Source organism: Ailuropoda melanoleuca, chromosome 8 (assembly GCF_002007445.2).
Source record: "Ailuropoda melanoleuca isolate Jingjing chromosome 8, ASM200744v2, whole genome shotgun sequence".
In the NCBI taxonomy this organism is placed as follows: Eukaryota; Metazoa; Chordata; class Mammalia; order Carnivora; family Ursidae; genus Ailuropoda; species Ailuropoda melanoleuca.
In genome coordinates this window covers 99,005,754-99,032,090 of record NC_048225.1, presented here as the reverse complement: position 1 = coordinate 99,032,090, position 26,337 = coordinate 99,005,754, and the positions used below count along the sequence as shown (strand labels likewise).

Sequence of the window (26,337 nt, the reverse complement as noted above, 5' to 3'; positions counted from 1 at the left end):
TGGGATGCTAAACCAAAGGAAGTTGTGAGCTGGGAAAATATCAGTGCCTAAATAATACGCATAAAATAAAATGTAGCATTTTTCATGGTCACAATGTGGATTTCTTTTCTTTTAATTTAGGAAATTTATTTATTAGGGTCAAACTTCAGAGTTCAAGAGTTTTATGATCTGGTGTGTGAAATAATATTATTTTCACTCTGCAAAGGCCCTTAGAGGTTACTCGTAGACAAAGAAACTGAGCCCTGAAGAGAGAAGTGAGTAATCCAAATTCATGGAGTAAATTATCTAGCATGATAAGATAGAATTCTTTCCATTTCTCAGGTGTCTCTCTAAAAATGACTGGATAAAAGAAAACATAGAGATGAAAGCACAACATTTCCATTTGCTTAATAACATTAGTTCTGATAAAAGCCCTGCTGCAGATAAAGCTGAGTCAATTTGTTTTAATAAGAAGCATCAAACCTCCTTCAGAAGCACTTAACCCCTTTGTTATTCAGCTTCTCATTTGTGAACAGTCTCACACGTACCCTATATATCCCATGACACTAGAGATGTTTATTAAGTGTTTACTGCCAGTAAATCATAGTGCTATGTACAGTACATCTAATTCTCATTAAAATTTCTATGATGTAAGTCCCATTATTATTCCTTTTTTGGAAATGAAGAAATTTAGAAAGAAGATGGCTAAGTAATAAGTCCAAGCTGCCACAATGCCTATACGGTGGACTAGCATTTGAACCCGAAGATCAGGCACTTCACCTGGGCATCCAACTGCTTTTCTTCATGGCTCTTCTATTATTGTCCTAAAATATGGGATAATGGGGGGGGCACATCAGTGTAATAAAGCATTTTATAAATGCAAGATGGTATTAATTCTAGAAAGGATGCCTGCCCGATCTCACATTATCATGGGTAATCAATTCTTAGATGTTCAGGTCAAATCTCTCTAATGAGTTCCATTACAAGGAAGATTGAGACAGAACATATATAGGCACCATGGAAAAGCCCATTTATTTTCCTTATTTATTTAAAATTCCTATATACTGTGTTCTCTTGAAAGTCACTATAATAGAGTTTGACCTGTGTGGATAGTACACCTTTTATTGTCATGCCAATTATATTTGTTTTATGAAATCAATTTGTTCTCAATCATATTTCACTATGGCTCATCAGTTTCCTGTTTTTTATCTCCTTTACCTCATCAACATAGTATATTGTGCTATTCCATCTAAACAGCAGTAATGCTGCAAAAAAAAGTGTATATTAGTATTGTTCACAAATTTTAAAAATTAATCTCACAGCATTTTAGTAAATGCACTGAACTCAGCTTTAAGACAATTTGCAGTAGCACAGAAGTCAGCCTGTAATGGCCTCCATCCAAATGAATGCAATCACCAATGATCCTTATGAAAGAACAAAATTATACACACAGACAGAGCTATCGAATTGTTACAATGTGGCCATTTCATAATCAATCTAAAATGTTTACTGAATGTTAGCTCTGGAGAAGATATTGGACATCAACATAGTTCATGTTCTCATGGTTTAAAAAAGAAAATCTGTAAACAATCTCAATCTTGGATCAGGGTTAATGGAGTCTGTCAATAAATAAAAATATGTACTTAGAAATTCTAAAATCTCACACCTCTCAATTTTTTTCTGGCATTTTCTAAAATTTATATAAACAACTAAAATTCAGTTTAGTTGGAGGCTTGGTTGGACTCACGAGACTTTCCCTCTCGTGATTTTTTTAAGTGTTATTCAACTGGATGTTTCTAGATGTGAAACTCTGACTCAAATCAACTTCTCTCTTGGAGAAGAAATGTCAGTCATTGCCCGAAAATCTTCTTGTTGCTTCTCAGCTTTCTAAAAAAAAATAGTTCTTGATTTCATGGCAGGTAGTGAAACTCATTACAGAAACTCATTCATTCCACAAACAACAGAACATTTTTAAAATATATTACATCTGAAAGAATTCTTACTATATGTTTTTTTTTTCATTCACTTAAAAATATCTTTGAAGGTATTCACTATTTTAAAATATGCATCTAGTATGCCTATGTACAATCTCAGCCTACTGTGGTAAAACTTGCTAAAGGTCAGGCATAATAGCGAGGGACTGGAAGCTAGTTTGGCAGTTTCCTGTCTGCAATGTTGCTCTAAATTCTGAGAAATTCTATAATAAAGTTGAGGCTGTCTTGTAAATCTATGTTGACCATCCTGAAGAAGTTCCATTATTTGTCTCTGAAAAGTAACTACTCTAACCAGTCTTTCAAATGTTACTGAATAGCTATTGCAAAAATCATTAAAAAAACTCTTATTAGAAAGCTTTATATTTAAATACTTGTTATAATTTGCATCTAGCTTTATCTTAAACCTTCATATTCATAAGTGATTTTCAAGTCATTCAGTAAGACATTCCTGTATTATCATGAATTTGTTACCATCTCCATAAAGAGTAAAGTTAAGCTAACATGGTGTCCCTGAAGAGTAGAAAGCAAAAGAGATGTTCACCAAATTACGTAGACTCTGGTCACAGTGAAAAGATAGAGACTGGATCCCTATGCTACTTTAATTCAATGCCTATTTATGGAGCTCTTGTTTATTCTAAATACTGGCCTATACAGGTAGGAAGATATCAAAAACATGAGAAAAACTTATTCTCCATCCTCAAAGTGTTCATAACCACCTTGATTCAAAATAAAAGTACTCAAAGTAATGAACTTTTATTCAAAATACAGGCTGAAGTTAAAAGACAACTCTCGTTCTATAGGGCTGTAGAAACATTTATCACAAAATTCTTAAATTTGGGAATAGCAACCTTCTAAGTATGCCCCCAAAATAAGCAGAAATTTCAAGGAATTTCATTTTCAGAATTATCCTAATTTAAAAATTTTTCAAATAATTGATCCTCATAATAAAGACCAGAGGAAATATAAGCTCGGAATTATAAAAGTAAACATTAGATTATATACTGTATAATTTTGGGATAAAGTCTATTCTTTGATTCTTACAATATCTGAAAATAGAAATTCAAGGATTAATCAAATGTATCAGTTCATTTTTGTAAAAAATAGATCTGTATTAATGTTTCTTGTTTCATGTAATTTGAAGGAGTATTTTTAATCAGATAATTACCGCTTGTTTCAATACTGCATAAAAAAGTGCTGTCAAGTCATTATTAATTGACTATAATCACATTCTCCCCAATTCTGAGAGCATGTACATGAAAGGAAACACCAAGCATAATACCTTCGATGTGATCAAACAAGTAGCTTCTGCTGTAGGACATTTGTTCCAATAAATCTACAGGCATTTGGAAGAACTCAGATACATTTCCAGTAACACTTTGGATCTTAACATTCATTCATGTCATTCCCTTTGCTCCAGGGTTCATGTTCATCAAACCAGTGATATCATTGAGAATGTAGATGGCACTGCATTAGTGCAGTTAGCGCAAGCATTGACCACATGCTCTGGGTCAACTCAGTCCTGTCATTGCTTCAAAAATCTTCAAAATTAAAGCTGCCCTATTCTTGGGCCTTCAATGTATGATACCAATATAATCTTTTCAGCAGACCTGGAAACCCAAAAAGTAGTGGTCTCAGAATCATTTCAGAGCAGTAGAATTGATGGAATATCATGGTGCTTATGGAGTTAGGTGGAAACAAAATACTCCCAATAAACTGCAATTTTCAGAATAATTTGGAGTCTTATAGCAAGAGTAGCTCATAGGATCATTGATTTTAGAGCCATTGGTCCAATTGACAGGTGAATTCTTGTCACTTATCACCTTGAAACTTGGGCCTATATTTCTTAGATCCTTTATCTTACCAGTGACTCCTCATATTAATTCTGTCCCATTCATCAGTAACACCATGATTTCTACTCCTTTCTTTGTGCAGGGCGAATGAGAAGGGGTTTATTTTGACTTTGACTCATCCACAATTAACCTTAAGGATATTTGAGCCAGACGACAGAATCATACTTTCTAGAAATTGCCATATCAACATCAGGGATTTTGATTCATTCTGGAGATGGACCTGGAGGGACACATGCCAAATGAAACTGCTAAAAAGATTTTAAGTTACAATAATTCGTGAGACAACATAGAATAGTTTCATGAAGAACACAGAATTTCAGGGAGATAGCAAGGGAGCGCACCACGAAGACTAAATGGAGGCCAAGGGGCACCATGACCAGGGAATCAGGATGAGCCTTGTGAGGCACTCAGAAACAATAGCCACATTTCTAGTTTGGTCACAGAGTCTCAGGTGCACAGTGCTACCTCCAAAGAGATTTCAAGTGTCACAAATGGCGTTCTGTTCTCATCTCTCATTTTTGTAGAAGCCACACCTCAGTGTAGGATTCCCAGCAGCTATGATAACAGCTACCATGGTGCTCCCCCAGGAGTGGCCTCTCTTTCTGCTGACTCAGCTTATTATCTCAGTGAGCCTGTCAGGATGAATATTGTTCTTTATCAGCTCCCTCTGAAGTGTTGACTGTGACATACATATAGTCTCAGATTATGTCCTTTAGAATTCTATATCTCTCTGCTCCCAATATAGCCAGTTTCAAGAGTTTTGACTAATTTGTCATAGCTTTTATATGGTTAAACATTATGATGCTAGGATAGCATCCTACCTCTATTGAAAGCCCTATGGTTCCAATTGCTAAGAAAGTACCCGAGAAGAGAATTTTTATTTAGCTCTTGGTTTTAATAGGTTTTCTCATTGGATAAAAATGCTACCTCTAAATTAATGGGAACACCCAAGGAAAGAATAAAGTAATCATAATACAGTAACAGGGCAGTCATCAACCTCTATCTCGGCTCCTTGTAATGTCTAAAAGTAATAAAGAATTAAAAGGTTTGTAATGGTGGTGCATGTTAGTTCTACAAAATAGCACAATCTGTGGTAAAAAAATTTTAAAAGAAAGAAAATTGTTAAACTATTTGTTTTGGGTCAAATTTATACACTGTAATAGAGCAAAGGAAGTTATAATACAGGTGTTTGCCATCAGAAATCTTCATCTGTATTCATTCGACTTATCCTAATATAAGTACAGATTATCATTTCACCTCAGAGAAAATGAAGTGTCAGGACAACTAACTGAAGAAACTGAGTTAGGTTTTTAAAGAGAAAAATAAGAATATGTCAAATTGGGCCCTCTCACACACACACAATTTTGAGTCACAAGAAAAATAAAGAAGTTATAATAACAGTATGAAATATAGGTAAATATATGTTGGCAATCCTTCATTTTCATGCAGAAGCCAAGGATTTGTTTGTTTCAAACAATGTTTACATCATCTGGATTCTTGAGGCACTGAATAAATAGCACCCTTCTTCCTTGCTCAAGTTCTGAAATAAAAAGTAAGACAGATGGAGACAGGCTATCATCTTTATTTCTGCTGCAGCTAATCATTTTGAAATATATGGCTTACACCTTTGAGCATGCAGGCTGAAAATTATAGTTTGGAGAAGGTCATCCAAGAGTATACACATTCTGAAGGCAGGCCAGTTCTTCAAGGAGAGAAACGGAGAGAATGAAAGAAAAACACACATACACACACACAAAGAGAGATGGATATATGCTGGCTCACATGCACAGTTTTTCCTTCCAAACTTTCCAATTAAATGCCTGTCTGGAGTAGAATGAATAAGAGTGAAGAGTATTATGCTAATGTGCTAGTGGAGTCACTACACCTGAAAAGTCCAGAGCAAGAGAAGGAGCTTTCCCCCATAAAGATATGCATAAAAGAAATAAAAGGCAATAGAATATACAGTAGAGCAAATAGTCAAACACAGCTTTAAAGTAAAAAAAAAAAATCCATCTTTGTTTCTTTGTCTAAATTAATATTCTTAAAGACAGCTAACAAATAACCTATACGTATGTGGTAAAAGGGAGAGATCTCCACAGGGAAGAGTCCTGACCAAAGGTTGAAGTGATTGCCAAAGTTTCCATTTAGAGCCATGGGTAAAGAGCCCTTGGAGATTTGTGCCAGAAGCAAATTCCCTTTATTCCCCCCAGGGCTGAGATACAGAGTTCCAAACTGCAAAGAGTCAAGCAAATTGATACTTCACCTAAGCGATCCTCCCAAAAATTGCTTCTCAACCTTCTGCCCACCCTTCTACCAACCAATCAACTCTGGTTTCACCATCAAATTAATCATGTCCTTTTAAATAAAGGATTCTATTCAGTGTTTCTAAAAAAGCTTCTTCTAAAACCACCACACTATCCTAATACTTAAAATAACAGGGCATGGCAAATATCTAGAAAAAAATATTTTGTCATATGAAAAATTTTGTTATCTGTGATTCATATTTGATGAACTCTTCCACAAATACTTAAAATTGTAATCACAGGAGGAAAACATCTCTAGCCAAGTCATTTCACCATGTAGTATTAATTAATTGTTGCAGATGTTGGAAACAGTTTTGCCCAAAATGTTGATGGAGGTATGGGATTCTCTGCTATTTCTCCCCCATTGTCTTCTATTCTCAGCCCTTCCACTGATACCAACCCTTTGCCTCCTGGGGCAGCTAACAGCAGGATGCGGCATAGCAGAAATAACCTTCAAAGTTGCTGCTTTTCAGCACATTCTAGAGATGTAATAGAAACTACTGGGATAGCCAGTCCTGCATGTCGGAATAATTCGAGTACAAAGGTGAAGCCAATGCATCCAACAGATCTCTACTGACCTAGTTCTAAAATAATTCTAAGAGGGAGTCTGTGACAGGATTTGACAAGGAACTTTATGGCAAATCCTACCTGGAGAGGCTGGGTGGTATTCATACAGCCATCTGTAAGACATCCAACCTTCCTGTAGCAGTCAGTGTTCTCCATAAAAACGAAACTAATAGGGTGTGCCTGTGCACTTGCGTGTGTGTGCACGCATGCGAGTGTGTGTGTGTGTGTGTGTGTGTAGAGATAGGAAAAAGAGAGAGAGAAAGATTGGTTTTAAGGAATTGCTCATACAACTGAGGAAGCTGACAAGTCTGAACTCTGTAATATAGGCCAGCAGGCTGGAGACCCAGGGAAGAGTTGCAGTTTGGATCTGAAGGCAGTTGGCTACGGAATTCCCACAAACACCTTGGGTTTACAGAGGCGTTTACTCAATGTACCCATTGGGAGGACTCTATTCTGTGAATCCCATTGTAGCTCATTCGTAAGCACATAGTTCCTTCCCACAGCCATGACGGCTTGCTACCAATCAGGTAATCGGGTCATTTGGTCATTGGAGGATTACCAAACAAAGTATGGCAGGCTCAGATTTGCATTTTAGAAGGATAACTCAGGCATCAGTTCAGATGAGGTAATGTTGTATTTGCCAAAAGTTAAATAATGATCCAAGCATGAACTATAACTTGTGTTTTTCCCAGACGGTTTGCTCTCTAAACAAAACACTAAAACACACAGCCATTTATTTTCCGCTTTATTTTGTCCTCATTTACACATTGGGAGCACATGCTTAAGTCAGTGTAGGTAGTTTCAAGCTAAATATAATTTTATTCTTGAAAGTGTAAAAGGCAAATGCAGCCGCCATAAGGAGGAACTCTAGGCTGTTAACCCTCAGAGGATGTGCCTGGTCACTAAGGGGCTGATGGTGACTTGGACTTCCCAACACCCATGTAACTGCTCTCGCTTGCTCGATATCCACTTTGCACAGGAACATCGACATTTTTCATTTGAAAATGATTCTCTATAAAGTGTAAGATGCTTTCAGATGTGGAAAATGCACAATGCTGACATTCTAACTGAAGGTAATATCCCCTTCCTTTGCCACCTATTTGCTAGTGATCCAATGGATGCATGTAATACATGCATGGATCATGAAAGCTATAGTGAAATTATAAATTGCACATGGAAGATAAAATGTTGACTCTCACAAGAAATACAAAAATGGAAGAACAAGGTTTCTCAGCAAGTTTGCCATGTTTATATTCACTGCTTCCACAAAACATGAAAACCGTCTCAATGTGCATATGTAGGCGTGCATCGTGCCACATAACCGAAGATCTCATCCTGTTAACACACTTACAATGTGACCTAATGTATATGGCACATTTACTAATTACACTGTGTATAAAGAGTGGTTTAAAAATTTATGTAATTTTTTTTATTCAAGTGCTCAAAGCTAGATATGAGTACCTTACCTGTATTAGTATGTGATTATTATGAATTTTCTAATCCATTGAGATCATCGAAAATTTCTTTTTGCTTCAAAATATAAAACTAGGGAAAACAATGGAAATATTTAGTTTTTTTTAATGCATGTTTTCAAATGTTTACTCAAGTGCATTTAAATGTAGGCCTTACTATGTATTAGAGCTAGTATAGCCTTATACAGAGAACTTAAGTGTATAAACAGTCATAGCCCAAGATTTCCCATTATTATGTGAACCTATTGTTTTGTTTTCCATATACCTCCCTAGTTCACTTATGCTATTTCCTCCTATTGAAATGATTTTTCCCTACTCCTCTCCAAATGTCCAAATGTAGTCCAACTCACCACCTTCTCCAATACACCTCCCTATCTATTACTGCTGGGCTTAATCTCGTCTTTAAACCCTAATAACCTTCAGCTCTATCCCTTTCAGGGCACTTAACACTTTGTTCCTTGTCTTATTGTCTTTTCATCCTTAGAAGACCAATCCTTGAAGGCAGGATCTCAATCACTCAGCAGAGTACCCTTAATCTAGTAGGTGCAAAGTGAATATTTGTTGAAATACTGAATGGATGGGTAAGGACTTAGAAAAACCCCTGTAGAAATCCAAGAATTGGTTCTAAGAATGAAATAGCTCTAGCAATTTTAAGAGTCCTAAATTTTCTCTGTCCAAATTGTAATAATCCAATGGTCCCAATTTTCTTTATATAGTTGAATACAAAAGCCTTAGGAATTGAGGGAATCAGGCAGGAGTTGTAGGATTTTATCATATAAATTGCATTTCCTTTAATTCCCATGACTTTTCAAATCTGTGATCAATAAGTGGCTTGCACTGAGGACAATGGTTACTTTTACAGATTTTAATGAGCCCCTAAGTATTAATCATTAAAAATACAGATAAAGAGCTCATCAAAGAATAAACCTTGAGAAATAAATGAATCACATAGAGGGATACTATTGTTAAGATTAGAAGAGGTGACTGTGGAATGCAAGAAAAAATTGGCATCTTAAGTCAGTGATTTTACCTCTAAGACTGATGGCTATCCATTCATTGTGTTATTCAACACATATTATTGAGTCCCTATATTTTAAGTCTGACACTCTTCTAGTTACTGAAAGTACCATGGTAAACAAACACATTTTCTGCTTACAGTAAATAGATCTATAAAATCAGTAAGGTGGCAGGCAATAAGTGAGGTATGAAATTTTATATAAGGCTCTCAAAGAAGACCTCCATGATAAAGTAGCATTTGAGCTTACTGTTGAATGAAAGGGTGGTGAGAGCAATGTGAATATTCGAAGGAAGGTTTTCCTGCCGAGGCACAGCAAGAGCCAATACCCTGGGGAAGGAATGTGATTAAGGTGCTTGAGGAAAAATAAGGAGACCATTAGAGTTAAAACAGAGTGAACAAGGGAACAATGGCAGGAGATGCTGTGTGGATGTGGTGTGGGGAAACCTTGTAGGGCCCTTGCAGGACGTGGTTACAATTTGGGATTTTATTCTGAGTGAAATGGGAATTTATTGGAGAGTTTGAGCAGTGGACTTAATGTGATTTGGCTGTAATCCTACAAGGGCCACTCTGTCTTCTGTGTGAAGAGCATGTTAGGCTAGGGTGGTGGTAATGTGCAAGGATGAAGCATGGAGACCAGTTCAGACATGATGGCAGTAATCCAGGCAAGAGAGGCAGGTGACTTGTATTAGGATGGTAGCAGTGGAGGTGGTGAGAAATAGCTGGATTTTGGATATATTCTAAGATAGAACCTAGATCAAATCATTCATTCAGATTTTTACTAAGTCAGGTTCTACCAGATGTCAAGTAAAGAAAAGGCTCTTTTCTGAGAGATCCCATGATATCATGTTTATGGTGGCAATTATTTTCCCCCTTACTCTTTGGGTAGCTCATCTGTTAGGCTTAATACCAGTTCTCCGAGAAGCCTGGGTGACATGCTTTGTGTCAGAAGTGAAGCCTTCCCCAGAGCTCCAAAGCTACTGTTCCTTCCACTGTATTTCACACTTTCCCAGTTTTCTTCTGCATACCCAAGAAGAGTTTTGATCTAAAAAGCTATATGTAAAGTATTGTTAGCATTATTCTGAATATTGACTACATGGTTCGCTTCACAAAAAACCATTAGTATTTTCTTCTCAAAAGATTATTGTTGTGGATTTTTTAACAGTGCTTTGAATTTTGTAGGCCCAAAACGATGATACAATAATTCATATTTGAGTGATTTTTAACAGGCATTCAATGTGGGGGAATGCTTACGTTTGACTAGTGGTATTTTCTTTGTTGCCTTATTTCTAAATATGTGTGTTTAAAATTTAAGTGTTATTGAAAGCAGACCTGAAGATACCACTTAACAAATTATTTTTAAAAGTAAAAATTAAGTTTCTTTCTGGTCTTGACTATTGACATAGTTTTTATTGTGAAATGTTAGCCAATTTCTCAATTCTGAGAAATTTATCAATCATCTATGCATTTACTTTAAAATGTTGACTAATAGCTAACAGGTTTTATTGTAATGATTGTACTGTGCGAGACAATACTTTTTACTGGACCATTAGGGTTCTACCTCTTTCTTTTTTTCCTGTTCTTGACGAAAAGTTGAAGTATTCTTAGAGAGTCTGAGCTGCTATTATATTTAGACTGCTAGAACACGATGCAAATGTCCATATTTTAATCAGGAAATATGGACATTGACATTAAAAAGTCTTCCCCCTCACATTCTTGTGAGTCATTTTTCCTCCACAAGATTCTTTTCTGCATATTTCTACTAGACCCACACCTGACTCAAATAAACTCTCAGCCTCTTGAGTCAAGTGTTCATTTCTCTCTTTTCTCCATCCTCTTCCTCTGAAAACTCAAGTCGAATTTAATGCATTGTGCATCTATTGATGGTCCCTAAAAAGCTTGATATTCACACCAAGAGATGGGAAGAATTAACAGAACATTGGACATAGCCCTTGCTTTCTGAAGGCTTGACTCCTACATAATCATTTTAAATGGCCTAATGAAAATCTTGCCGTTTGCCTTCAGAGGCTAAATAATTGGTATCTGGTGACTCCCACCAGTTGCTTATTCCTAAAGGGGGGGAAAAGAGCATTTTGTCAAGTGTCCAAAGAGAATTTTTAATCTTTTTCTGTTCCATCAAAAGATCAGTTTCATCATCTCTTTGAAGATATTTTCCCTTTGGATCCCTCTTTTTATTTTATTCCTCAATGTTGTGCTAACCCTTGATCATAGGAGAATTTACAGATGTAAGTAAGATAGCTGAAGAGGATAAGAAACAGGAAACATCAAACACCTTCTACCAGGGTTACTTATTCCATGCATATTTACTGGACTGAGGATATATTAAAATACAGAAGGGAACAGTGTTTGTTTAAGCATGGATAGGCACTAAGGGTATTCAAAATGGCACTATATACTGGTAAGGTAGGGTGTGTTGGTCAGATGGTGTCTAAGGCCCTGCCCAATGAAAATCTTTCATGTTCCCATACAGATGTGAAGGGGAACAAGTGATTTTTCCTGTCTTAGGAGATGCTATAATGGATGCATGTAGATACACTATAAGTAGGATAGAATAATTTATCCTCTCAGTGTCACTGATGCTCAACCCTATCTTTCTAAAAATTGGATTGATTGAAAGCCAGGCATGCTTAAACCCTGATTGCATATTTTAGATGTTTTCAAAAGATTATGTAAGAGTAGAAATTGGAGTGTATTATCCTCTGTGCCTTCTATTTAACGTTCTGTTCTGTTTTCAATGAGCATACTAAGTATGCTGAAAGAGTATAATGAAATAGCTATTTGGTAGTTTTGTTAGGTTCCAGGGCCCCAAATTTTCTAATCCCATTAACAAAAAAATACATTGCCCCTCAAAGCCACAAATATCTCAAATATTTAAGTTTATGAAACTAATAATTAGCATTAGAAACATTTTCTCATAGAGACTTACAACATAACCAAATAATTTTTCTTGAAATTATACATGGAAATTTAGTAACATAATATAAAAAAATAAAGAAGTTCTCTTTTTATACTATATTGACAATAAATTTCATAATCTACAGTGTTAACTTTGTAAGAGGTAATTATAAAAAATATTGCTGCATTATATACAATTAACATTGTGTGTTATGCTGAAAGAAAAAACATTGCTTAAGAAACATTGTTAAAGGAAGAATTTTTATTATCTGAAATTTTAATTTAAACTCATGTAGCAAGTTTGGCTTGATTGCTCTATGCTGCTGTAGAATTTATAAGAGAAAGTTCAAGACTTACCAAAAAGAAAAGAAAATCTGTGGTTTTCCTGTTCAATACATTTTTTTCCCGAGACATATAAATGGCTGTTGATTCTATTCCCACCCTGTGAAATGGGCAGTCAATGAAGAAATCGGGACTGCCAAATAAAAGGGCACGTACCCTGTTTATATGAGCAATAAATACTTATTTAGGGAACGAAAAAACAACAGAAACAAGCAGAGCTGATTTGTGTCCCATTCTCTATGTACGATTTGACATGCCTGTTTATCACACTTCAATAAAAGTGAGCTGAAAACTTAAGGGATATTGTATCCTATGCAGAATGGAAATGTAGACTTGAACAACATCGGTCCCTAAAAGTTGCACACACATTGTTCTAGTTCCCTTTCATGGAGAATTTATGTACCATGTTTTTAAAGTTTCAATAAACCTTTTATCTGAAAGCAAATAAACTTTAACAAAATTCATGATGCATACTTAGGTTTTCTAAGAAATCTATAAGAAAATTCACAGGTTCTTAAAACATCAGGCATTCTTTTTAAACAATATCATTCAAATTTTTCATTTAAATTTTTAAAATGCAAATTATACTTTAAAGTTATTTTTATTCTTAAATAATCACAGATTTTGTAAAGCAGAGCTAAATCAGCTTCTGAATATATTATGGATGAAATATTTTCTACCTGTTAAGCTACCAAAACAAACTTTATGCTTTTACTTGCTTTTTTTTTACTTTTTACTTTTTTTACTTTATTTTATTTTATTTTATTTTTTTTAAAGATTTTATTTATTTATTTGACAGAGATAGAGACAGCCAGCGAGAAAGGGAACACAAGCAAGGGGAGTGGGAGAGGAAGAAGCAGGCTCACAGCAGAGGAGCCTGATGTGGGGCTCGATCCCATAACGCCGGGATCACGCCCTGAGCCGAAGGCAGACGCTTAACCGCTGTGCCACCCAGGCGCCCCTACTTTTTTTACTTTAAATTAAAATTTATAAACATCAATTTCCTATCTAGCAAAGCGAATTTGGTTTTCCTTGAAGGAGTACTATGTGTAACTGGCAGGAAAAGAAAATGAAAGAAGAATAATATGAATTAAATGGCATAATAGTTCACCATTTGTGCTTATCATAAGGCAAAAAATTAAAAAGGCTGATTTTATATCTTAGGCATGTTCTATTGTTTATTATGGAAGAATCAGCATTCCTGGTATTTATAGACCATGTACACGTCCAGTCCTGACCTATATTTATACTACAAATAAAATTTTAATTGTTGCTTCAATGTAAGTGCCATTGCAACCATCATTTATTCATGCTCAGGTTTTTAAAAAGAGCTCTTCAATCTTAATAGTCTCTGCTGCTAGCACATTATTAACAAAATAACATGTTTCCCATCCATAGGTTTGGCCTATATTGCAGGGTGCATGCTTAGAAAGACAGCAGTGATAGGAAATATGTTGGGGTGGGCTAACTCAAGCACACAAAAATGCAAGACAAAAAGGGCTCCAGAAACCTGGCTGAAGTTGGAAGAATTTTCTTGTTTGAGAACTATGGAATAGTTTTAGAGTTGTTTGATGATAACAGTGAGGCTGAACAGGGAGCAGGGAGGGGGGTGTCGAAACTGCTTAATCCTCTGTTAGAGAATTGTACCAATACCCCAACTGTTGCTACCTCTTCAGCCAACGTTGTGAATGGAAATTGCCCACCTCACACCAGACAGTCACAGCAGAAATTTTCTAGCTCCTATTGGAAATTTGCTAGGTATCAGGTAGACCACAGGGGCTACTAAAGATGTTAGAAGGCCAGAGTCACCAAGCAGTCAAAAAATAATTTTGCCACTTTCCATTCATATCCATGTTTTATCTCTTTGAAATACCTTTTAGAGAAAATTTACAAAGGATTACATATATTAATAAATACATACATAAGTAAAAATAAAAGGGGGAAAGACAGAAGTCAGGAGATAGATTTTCAGTGTTTCCTGAGGCAGTTTCCTAAAAAGCAAATAAAAGCTGGAAAACAGTGTGACAGAGAAGCCATCAAACATACATTTATATGATGAACAAACAGAAGAGTGAAATTCACATACCATGCACAAACCACTTGAACCAAAAGACGTTACTATTAGAAAATTTATACAAGTCTTTCTTTGCTTTATCTATTTTAGCTCTTTGATCAAAATATTGCTCCAAGCCCCCTATAATACTGAGGTTCAGATCCATAATATTTTTTCCCTTCCAAATTGCATTTTCAGGCAATGGAATTTTAGTTAGTCCTTTCCTACATAAGCAAGATGGCTTACTGACTATGGCAATTATGTGCAGAACTCGCTGTTGTTCTCTTAATAAATACACCAAATTTTCCCTGTCAGGTTCATCTAAAAACTAGTACATTGTGCTTTGATGGAGTCAAAGAAAGGGAGGGAAAGTTATTCTTGCCAGGCATTGGTAATGCTACTCAATCTAACCTACCTGAGAAATATGTGTAACCAGATCTTGGGGGGCTCTGGGATCATTTCTTTGAACAATGTAACTCATATTACCCATATGATCTTTAGGAAGAACCTCTTCCAAGAACAACTTTACGTATTATGACATGAATGTGTACAATAATGAATTTGCCTGTGAACATGCGTATTTCTAAGTTTATCTTCATTGTTTCCATAAAAATTTATGGTTAATAATTAAAAGTTTGTAGTTTATACTTAGAAGTCTTCCAAGAAGACCCTTACCTAAGAATTTTGGAAAAACATTTTATAGTTTTCAAAGGATCAATTTGCTAATGGCATAACCTAGTGCTAAACTAGCTGGGTTTTTCTTTCTCTAAGGATCTAACAAAAGAGAACTGTGATGGCATTTCTTGTAATTTAGGACTTATTAATTTATGTTTTTCTTACAGAAAATATTCTGAATGACTGGCATACTCCTAATAATTAATGTATGTTGTCTGCCCCGTACTTAACAAAAATCCAAATAAATATGCTTTAAATTTAATAATTTTAAATTTGTATACACTTTTCTTGCTCCTCTACAAACTTACTACGTTTTACAGCTTAGAAAATATCTTACTTGCCCTTGCAATTAACAAAGCTTTGCCCTGATAATTTTTTCAATTTTTTTCTTTAAATTCAAGATATTCATTTTGTGGGTTTCAAATTCCACAATGAATATAAGATTGTGGAGATAAAGTGTGGCATACTTCTTTTCCTCATCCATGTATATATAAAATATGAAAATTCATATTTATTTTTAATTAGACCCAATCAGCTCTGAGTATAACCCTTCTGCTTTAAATTTATATTTACTGCAGATTTTGCTAAGAAAAAAATTAATTTGGCTTTTAGCTCCTAGTTCAGTTACATGGGTGTATATTACACATGGGCAAACACATCTGACCCTGGTACCCAGGGCACTTTCCATTCTCATTTTTCTAGTCTTAAGCTGTCACTTACTGGGTGCTTACCAGGAAAGCACATAACTCTGGCTATGTAACACAGTTTGGGTTTCTTTTTATTACACTGGAATAGTCAAAATACATTCTTTAATTTGCAATATAGTACATCATAAAAACATTTCCTCACTTTTGCCATCATTCTTTTCTGATTCATCTTGCAAAATCAGAAATAAACATTTGATAAAGCTTAATTTTGCATTTAACAGCTCTGGATGGCTAATTACCTTTAAAATGTAATAAAACATTGTCACTTAAAGGATCGCCATTTTTACCTAAAAATTAACTGCAAATTAAGTGGCTAATGCTGTTAAAAAAGAAAAAAAAAACAAATTCACATTGAGTTCAATGTTTCTAAGAAGCAGGGAAACCACATATCACATCAGTTTGCTGCTTTCAAGGTCAGTACTAAGATCAGAGAGTCCCCACCGTATGATACAATTGGAAGATAAAGACACATTACTTCCCTGGGAAGCTTTGTCTGAAGCTTCAAGCACAAGTGGGTCAAGTTCCCAGTGATCCTTTGCGCCTGTCTAATTAATGATTGTTGCATTTAGTTTGCCTGAGACTTTATGATGATATCCCGCCTCCCGCCCCAAATAAAACATCCCTACACACATCAAAATTATCCTGCTAGGTGTTCTCATTTCCAGAAGTTTGCAGTAAGAATAGCCTTTAAAAATCTCATAACAATGTTTTTTTTTTTAATTACCTTCCTTCACGTATACTTGATTATCTAGAAAATCTGTATTCCAAGAAATGAGATTTTTCTGCCTAAATGTTAAACACACAAATAACCTGAGATCACTTCAAATACTAATGAGTGGGAGAAATGATTATACTCTACAAGCATGTGTTTAAATGGTCAAAATTCGCCTTGAAATGTAAAATTAATGATCATTTACTCTGGAGTTTTATGTGAGTATTGCATAAGTACGTGGAAATGGAGCCACTCTGGTGTAACTATACAATGCTACATTGTTTCATTTCCCATGTTTCTGTGTATATGTTACTGTCTCAGTTTCATTTGTCAGCAAATGTCTGTTTATCCTGCTTCCTGTTATTAATTATGGGAAACAGGTTTTCTTGAAATATATTAGAGACTCTTTTAACTCTTGTCCAGACACTTCAAGGCAAGATATTGATGATTCCTTTAATGTCTGCACAAAGCCGGAAACTGAGTTAAAATACATTGTTGTCTCACACAGCTTACAACTTCTTATCTCTCACCAAAAAAAAGACAGAAATTAAAAAATAAAACCACAGCAGCTTCTATTCCTATTACTAGACACTGAGATACAGAGTTGGATACTTTCTTCATCGGCCACGGCAATTAACTAACATATCACAGTGTGAATTCTGAACTCAAACATGTTTCAAAGATCAACTCAAATAGTAAAGTGCTAAAAGACAATAAGATACATTCTAATGTAAGTGTATCCACAAAGAGACGAAAATACCAACTTTATTATTGGTGTATTACAAAGCTTTTAATATAGAAACATATGGTCAGTCCATCTAGCTCTCTGTCTTTGAAATAGGAGCAAATATACTTGCATGCATTAAAAATCATAAAGGAGCCAAAACATCTGGAAGTTTTAGAAGAAAAGCAAAATAGTTATGGGAGGAAAGTCCAGATTAAAAAATGCAGATGTTTAATTGGGCTGTCAGTTATGTTACGAGGAAATAAGGGCAGAAATAACCAGAAGCCACTGGTGGAAAATTAAAATAGTTTCATGAACCATTGCCAAGCTAAAAGCAATGAAATCGGTAACATAATATGGACAGGGGCTTTCTAAACTGAGATCTGAAAATGTTACCATGTGCAATTTTGTAAATTAGCCATTTCCAAAAAATCTTTTTCATTAAAGCACAATAAAAGTTTTTCAGACTCTCCTCTCTCTTAGGTCATTAACATCGGGCAGTTATTCGGAGTTTGGCTTTCATCAATGACAAGCTCTCCCCCCACCCTCCTCACCCGGTTTCTAAGACCCTCTAATACTGCTGAGTGGCCAGAAATTACAGATGCAAGAAAAGCTGACAAATGCCTGCCAAGCCCCTCCCCCAGTGCCTCGATAGTCAAAGCCCCTGCCAGAACATGCCAGAAAGCAGCACACCGAGAGACAAAGACACAAAGATTCCATTTTCTCAGTGAAAATAGATTTCATGTGTAAAACACTAGTGAGAAAAAAATTGAGAGCTGACACATATGTGCAATTTTAGAGAGGCAAGGCTGAATATTTCAAGAAGATTGAAATTGCATTTGATTGCATCAAAGCCTAACAAATGTTGTTTAACCTAAAAGTCTTTTCAGTCTGTAAAAAGACATTCAGTGGCAAGATATTTTATTTTTTTACGCACATGGTTAAAAAGAAAAAAGAATCTTGAGCTCAGTGGAGAGATGTTGATTACATACTACTGTTGCATAAAGAATTAACACTGGCTCACATCACAGGGTCTACAAAATAAAGGGGGAAAGTTAAAAAAAAAAAACACAACCCTATTGAATCAAAGGGTTCAGAAAGATAATATTAAATCCTTATGAGTATGTTTCCTATAAAAAGAATCCCCTCCCAGCAGCCCCGGGGTATCATTACTGGAGAGGCAGTGAGTGGTTTATTAGAGATTCAAACCTTGGCATCTGAGCCTTGCCAAGCATGCAAGTTTTAGCTTGTGAGCCCAGGGCCCTTGGCTTGCACAGTCCCTTCTGGCATCTAACAGTGAGGGCCTTCTGGTTGGTCTCCACACGCCAGGCAGTGTGTGGGTGCAAAGGCTCATCAGACTGGGAGACAAAGGAAGATCATCATTTGCTATGGAAGGTCATGCTTCATGCTTTTCTTCCTGCCTAAATTCATACATGCCAGCAGAACAGTTAGTGATGAAAGGAGAAATATGGGAAAAAAGAAGAGATAACAAAATGAATCAGGGAATTAATCTATAACATATCTTCAAGTGATATTATAAATAAATATACAGAGGGCGAGAGAGAGAGAAAAGGAGAGAGAAAGAGGGAGAGAGAGAAGGGAGAGAGAAAGTTCAAAGTTTCAACTTAAAATGATCTTTTCATGCAAGGGAAGAAGCTTCTTCCCCTGCCTTCTTAAATTTTTAACTTTGGTGGGTGTTTGTATTTCTTTAACTTCATATACCATGCAAAGCCAATTCAGTTGTATATCAAAAGAAACTGTGAGGTCACTTTTTATTTATTAAAAGAATATTGAAGTATAATTGACATACAATACCCTATTATTTTCAGGTGTATGTCACAGTAGTTTGATATTTTTATACATTATAAATGATCCCCACAATAAGTTCAGTTACCATCTGTCACCATAGAAAATTACTACAATATTATTGACTACATTCCTTATGCTGTACATCCCATCCCCATGACTTATTTATTTTGTAACTGTAAATTTGTATCTTTTAATCCCCTTTACCTATTTTGCTAACCTCCTAAACCCTCCTCACTCTGGTAACCAACAGCTTATTTCCTGTATCAATGAGTCTGTTTCTGTTTTGTTTTGTTTGTTTTGTTTTTTAGATGCCACATATAAGTGAAATCATACAGTATTTGTCTTTCTCTGTCTGACTTATTTCACCTAGCAAAATACCCCAAAGGTCCATCCATGTAGTTACAAATAGCAAGATTTTGTTCTTTTTATGGCTGAGTAATACTTCATTGTAGATACATACCACATCTTCTTTATCTGTTCATCTGTGGATGGACACAGGCTGCTTCCATATCTTGGCTGTTGTAAATAATGCTGTGATGAAAAAGAGGTACATCGCTTTGAATTGGTGCTTTTATTTTCTTCAGATACTTAACCAGGAATGGAATTGCTGGATCATATGTATTTCTATTTTCAATTTTTTGAGGAATCTCCCTACTGTGGCTGCGCCAGTTGACATTCTCACCAACACTGTATGAGGATTTCCTTTTCTCCGCATCCTCAACACTTGCTGTCTTTTGCCTTCTTCATGATAGCCATTCTGACAGGTGTGAGGGGATGTCTCATTGTGGTTTTGATTTCCCTGATAATTAGTGATGCTGAGCATCTTTTCATGTGTCTGTTGGGCATCTGTATGTCTTCTTTGGAAAAATGTCTATTCAGGTCCTCTATCCTTTTTAAAATCAGGTTGTAGAGTTGTTGTTGTTGTTGTTTTAATATGAAGTTTGCACATACTTTATAATTTTGGGTATTAATCTCTTATCGGATGTATGATTTCAAACATCTTCTCCCATTCAGTAGTTGCCCTTTTGTTTTGTTGATGGTTTCCTTAGCTTTGAAAAAACGTCTTAGTTTGATGTAATCCCATTTGTTTATTTTAGCTTTTGTTACCCTTACCTGAGGAGACAGCCCCCCCCCAAATATTTCTATGACCAAAGAGCTCACTGACTATGTTTTCTTCTCTCTCAAATTAAGCCTGCTTACATTCCCATCCCACTCCTTTCAATAGCCTGCTGTTCTTAATAGATAGGTTCATTATTTGCAGAATACTTGGAATGGGCTTAATATATGTTGAAAAGTGTTAGACCATTAACAGGTTAAAAGGTAATTAATAGTAGCTGTCAGGGGTTAGAGACCAAGAAAGTGCACTGGGAATATTTTAATTTTAAAAAATTACAATAAAGTTTTTAAAAATTGAGAACACATTCTGTACTCTGCCACTCCCTTTCAAGCTCCCGCAGTTCTTAAATTCCTTTAGTCAATAGGAATATCAGAGAGAGAAAGAAAAGAAACTAACAAAGTACTTCATAATCTTATAAGAGATGAGTGAGAGGAAAAATGAGAATATTAGGTAAATCCTATGACCACTAAAATGTTTTACACAAACTCTTTATTCCCACAACAATATTCTTGTCAGGAAACATTCTAGCCATCCTTTCCAATCTAATCAAAATACTGTACAGCATTGTGAATAAGATATCCATAACATTAATTAATAAAACCACTATTGCAATTAGGTTATTAAAAAGAACCTAAATGTTCAAAGCATTGATCTATTTGCTGTCAAAGGGAGTGTTCCCCGTATTTGAGAGTTGGGAGGATAATTACTTATGCGTATTCAGCCCCTGTAAGTTTAGTGAGTCTCTGAGCCTCGGTTTCCCATTGTAGAATACGAGGAATTTTGTCAATCATAGGAAATTTGGGGGGGGGGGATTAAGCCACAAAGGCAGTGTTGGCTCCAAAATGCTAACATATATGTGTGCACAGTGGGAAGAGAGTGTAAAACTTTTGTTGTGCTTTAAAACTTTAAGTTTAGTATGAAGAACAACCCCATGTCTAGTGGAGAAAGGAAGTCTCCGGTGAATTCAGTAAAATAAATCAGCCAAAAGCTGTGCAATCACCACACCACCGACCGGTTAATTGATGTATTTGTACACATTTCCGGATGTTTCTATAACTTTGAATCTGATACTCTGCCATCTCAAATTTCTTAACTATATGTAACATATTTATAGTAACTTTCTCCCCCCGCCCCCCCGCCCCTTAGTCATGTTTCTGCTAAGCGGATGCGCACAGAGGTTAAGTGAGCCAAAGTGAATCGGAGTTCGTCCCAAACCCCAAACAGAAAATGAGCTACCCTAGGCCCCACCCCTCACTGCCAAGCCCACTGCCTTGGCCTCAGAAGAACAGCAGTGGAAAGTGTGTGAAGTTTTTCAATACACTTCGTAGCAGTGCCCCCCAACAGGATCACTCATGCCTCTTCCTCGGCAGCCCCTTGAGCGTCACCTCAGGTACCGATGAACAAAGAAGAAAATTATGAAAAGAAAGCGTATTGTCATATGGAAGATATTGAGGAAAATATTGATGATCTTTTAACAGAAATGTATTCTTGAAGGGAGAATACATATGTCTAACCTAAGAAGACTGGCAAACTTACACACTCTAAACAGTGTTTCTTACAGTAATTTCTTAACCAAATACCAAAATTCCCTAATTTAAGAGTAAAAAGGAAAATAACAATGTGCTTGTCTTCATTTAACCTAATTGAAAGGGAGAAAACCACATCTTTTAGTCACATTCAATATTTTTTTTAATATTCAATTGCTATCATCGACTGGAATAATGATACAGAAATAACATTGTGTTATTTAGATACATTAGTCTCTATAGAGAAATTAGATGTTGAAAAACAAAGCAAATATATTTAATATGTCTGGTAATAAAATCTGGATTTATCCATCAGTTGTACTAATGTTAGGTAATATTTTAAAACCTTTTTAAACATGGGAAATACATCCAAAGGAAAACGAATCCTTATAACTAATTAGCATAGCAAAGGTAGCCAAAGCTTTTCTGTTTTATCTTTTCAGGGGTTTCTGGTTTTTACTTGACAAGACATTTTATGGTGGGGAAACCCAGACAATGTTTTCTAGGGCCAAATTAGTAGCCCTAGAAAAGAAAAAAATTAGGACATGAGAAGTTGGCAGATCTCTATGGATTGTTGGATGGGAAAACATCCCCATAAGAGGACAAAAATCAATTTTAGCTAATTTGCTTAGCATGGCCTGAGTTTCATTTACTATCTCTTTTTGTTTTGTGCAGGGATCTTGGCAAAATTTGTAACGAAACCATAAAGGAAACTGAAAGTACTGTGATCTTCCTCTTCAATGACAGTCCCACAAAAGTTGAAGAAATATGTTATGTCTCCAAAGAAGAGTACAGTCGTGCCCTAAAATTAGGACATGATTAAGGTATGACATTTCTTTTAATTCAGTTGCAATGCTTTGTTCTTTCCATTATAGATAATTTCTCCTTCTTTTTCCCCAGTCTCTCTCTCTCTTCCTTTTCTTCCTCTCATTAGCAGATTGTCTTTTATAATTGATGTTGTTTACTGTCCTTTCATCAAATATATGCCACATCACTTAGGCAAGCCATCCAACAGGACACCTAAATACACATTAGAAGGTACTGGGAGCCATGAGTAGCTTTGACCGCCTCGCCAGTACAGTTATAATAAGCATCTTGATGCCACTGAATGCAATACTGTATTCAAATAATAGCCTTCGTCTTTACCCTCTTTAAATATAAAAGTAAACTTGAAGCCTTTGAAGGACCTAACCAAACAACACACATGTGAAAATAGACCAGTGAGCCTTTGGCGGGGAAAAAATCCTTATGTAAAATCTATAAAGAATCTTAGCAGTTTTTCAAGAATGACCTCCAGTTAAATGATGGCTGAGAATGACACACATGACCATCTCGATTGTGAGGATCATTACTTTCGGCCCTCTGTGCCATTTTTCCTCCCTGCAGGATTTTTTCTTTTCTCATCAAGTTTTCAGGGCTATCTACTGTTCTCTGTGTGTAAAGCATATTTAAGTGGTCCCACAAAGCTGCACTAATTAAACACACACACACACACACACACACACACAACCCAACCGGAAAAAAAAAACAAAACACCGAAAAACTTTGTCAAGTGGTCAGACAGACTGGAACTAGAGGATTATAGGTAAGAGGGATAAAATGAAGGGTTGAAAGCTGTAATTTCTATTTCTGTGGTGGCAACCGCATCAGCTGCTGGAGTCAGGCAGTTTAAAGATATGGCTACTTAAGCATAGAGTCTGGGAAGAAGACACTTCAAAATATAACAGTAAATCCGGCCTCTAGTGGTAAAGATGCACTAAATGATGGGCATCCCTTGCTGGGTCCCTTTCCTGATTGTCCTGGCTTCCCTCTTTCCCACACCCATGTCTTCCACTTCCATTTGATCCCATCCCTGTCTTTGACAGGGCCATCTGTTACTTTCCTTCCTCCCACTGTCATATAAATATAAATAAATAAATATATATGTATTTCTTAAACCTTATTTTTTAACCCTAGTTGCTTGATATCTGACTACCATCTCATGCTCTGTGCACCTAGAAAACAGAGAACATGGTTTAAAAGGAGACGCTGCATCTCAAAAGGATTCTTCATTTGGCCAGAGAATAATTCGTTCTTGAACATGATCTGTCTGTTGATTTTCAGAAAAAGCCCCTCCCTAGAAATGGTTTTAAAGAACGTGTATGCACATATGGGTGTCAGGCAATCAAATTTGTAGATGGAGTAATTTGAAATGAATTATTATAGTGACAGGATCACTTATAAAATGATGAGAAATATAGATGTCTGTCTAGCCTACATAACATTCACTATGATCTTGGGAATTTCATTCCACAATTTGGCCTTGTCCTTATATTTTTATTGGAATTAACAGAACCAGAGAGTTGGGAGAAAGCATAGAAATTTTGTAATACAGCTCTCATATTGAAATGAAGAAAATGAAGCCCAGAAAATAATCTAAGTCATTCTACTTGTGTGTAAATGCCATTGGTTTAATTTTAGTTTTGCATATATTTAGACAAAGAAAATATTTTCCCAGAAACTGGCTACAAATGTTTGAGAAGAGATATAATCATTAAAATATGTATGTAGTAAAATATAACTATCATTCAATAGTTGATGATATATATTGAAATTGCCTGGGGATTTTATTTATATAGGAAAACTTACTTTCATTGTTAATATAGCCTCTGATCTCTATATATGTATAATACGTAAACCAGCTCAAATTATCTATATAAATGAACTTCATTTTTGTATATAAGTACAGCCCCCTTTTGACTTTTTTGTGCTCTGATTATATATTACTCACAGTTCTATAGTTTTAACCAGAACAAAAAGGATTGCCCAGAAGAAAAGAAGGTAAGTTATTTCAGAAGTTGGGTTGGAAATTCAGAACTTCTTTTTCCATTACCAACATTGTGTTCTTAAAAAACAAAATATAAACTCTTATTTTTTCATTTATGAGTATTCCCATAAGAACTGGCAGAAGTGGGGGAGGGGGGAGGAAATCCACCCTAGATACACAACTAGCCCCTATTATTAGAGGCAATTGGTGGCATCCTATAGAAAATACAGTTTGCTCTTGAAGACGGAATAAGCTTAATGTTAAAAAAAAAAAACAACAAGATATTATAAATACCAAAAAATATGTTTATTAAACAAAGCTTTTAAATTTTTAATTATACCCCTAAGCTGGCTTTCTAGTTTTTCTAGGATATCAAGGCATTCAAAAAAAAAAAAAAAAAAAAAAAGGAAAGAGAGAAATATTTACTCAGATTAGTGTTGAGAACATCACATAGAAGTATGTGTGGTGATGTTACTGGGAATGAGTATTTTTGTAAACAAGTAGAATGTCTGAGCTTTAAAAAGCCTGCCACACTGCCTTAAGGTTAAAAATGCAAGTCTAGATATATCTAAGAAATTATAATTTGTCTAACTTTTTAGTTCTAAGCATTTTCTGATGCAAATATTTAAAAGATGGCTATGTCCTCAGTTAAAAATGAACATTTTGATGAAGTGATAATACTTAGGTTGTTTTCAGTTTCCATAATTAAATGCTACTTGCTACTTATTCAGGGCATACGTTTCAGTCCCAAATCATTGAGGACACATCTAAGTGACATAACTTTTTTTTCAGTTAAACAACAATTTTGTGGCACTTTTCAGGTTTAATTTTAATTTGTGTTTTAAGGACTTCAAATTTAGTTAAATAGCATCAAGCTCTTAATTGTCTCTGTGATTGTCATAATTTAAATAATAATATGTAAAATATGGAGCTTGATAATATAACGAATGCAGACTTATGGAAAAATTTAATTCCCTTAGCCAAAAAAGTGTGAGAAATCAGAACAAATGAGGATGAACATGATTATTTTTCTTGGTACTTTCATGGACTAATCTATAAAATTTGAGTTTGCTATATCTTGTCTTAATGAAGAAATCCATGGCTGACATCAGAGTTTGTAGGTGTGTGGTATGTGTATTCTTAATAAAGATATCTTTGATCCAACATTGCAGAGATAATTAGGTTTCACGTAAAACTACCTTTTCTAGAATCTTCAAGTACAAGGAAATGCAGCTGTGTATCACCTGCCCCTTCTACAGATAGTGCCAAAGGATCTAACTCAATGAAAATTCAAATCAGAATACACAAAAATACAGTATTCCCAATCTGCTATTTATATTGCCAGATAAGTTGTATATGCACAACAATATTTGCCCATTGTTAATTTTTGTGTTGCACAATTATACTAAATTTTGAATAGCATCTTTAACAAAAGCCTAGAAACATCCTTTGGCTAACAAAGGAAAAAGTCATTACATATACTTGAGAAAACATTTTCAGAGCTATTGTAGGGATTGCTGAAAGACACATTGAAAGGTTTATGGCTCAAGAATATATTTCATTTAGGGGCGACTGGGTGGCTCGGTATTTAAGCGTCTGCCTTTGGCTCAGGGTGTGATCCCAGAGTCGTGGGATCGACCCCCACGTCAGGCTTCTCCGATGGGAGCCTGCTTCTTTCTCTCCCACTCCCCCTGCCTGTGTTCCCTCTCTTGCTGGCTGTCTCTCTCTCTGTCAAATAAATAAATAAATAAATAAAATTTATATATATAT

The 26,337-nt window shown here is 35.5% G+C and overlaps 1 long non-coding RNA gene across 5 annotated transcripts in view; it reads left to right on the top strand.

Annotated features, from left to right (window-relative positions):
• LOC105235527 overlaps positions 1–26,337 on the top strand; it is a 58,940-nt gene that overhangs the window by 12,797 nt on the left and 19,806 nt on the right. For all 5 annotated transcript variants that reach the window (XR_004627325.1, XR_004627324.1, XR_004627327.1 and 2 more), the window contains exon 2: positions 22,437–22,585. This is a non-coding gene — a long non-coding RNA (uncharacterized LOC105235527). The remainder of the gene's footprint in view (positions 1–22,436; positions 22,586–26,337) is intronic.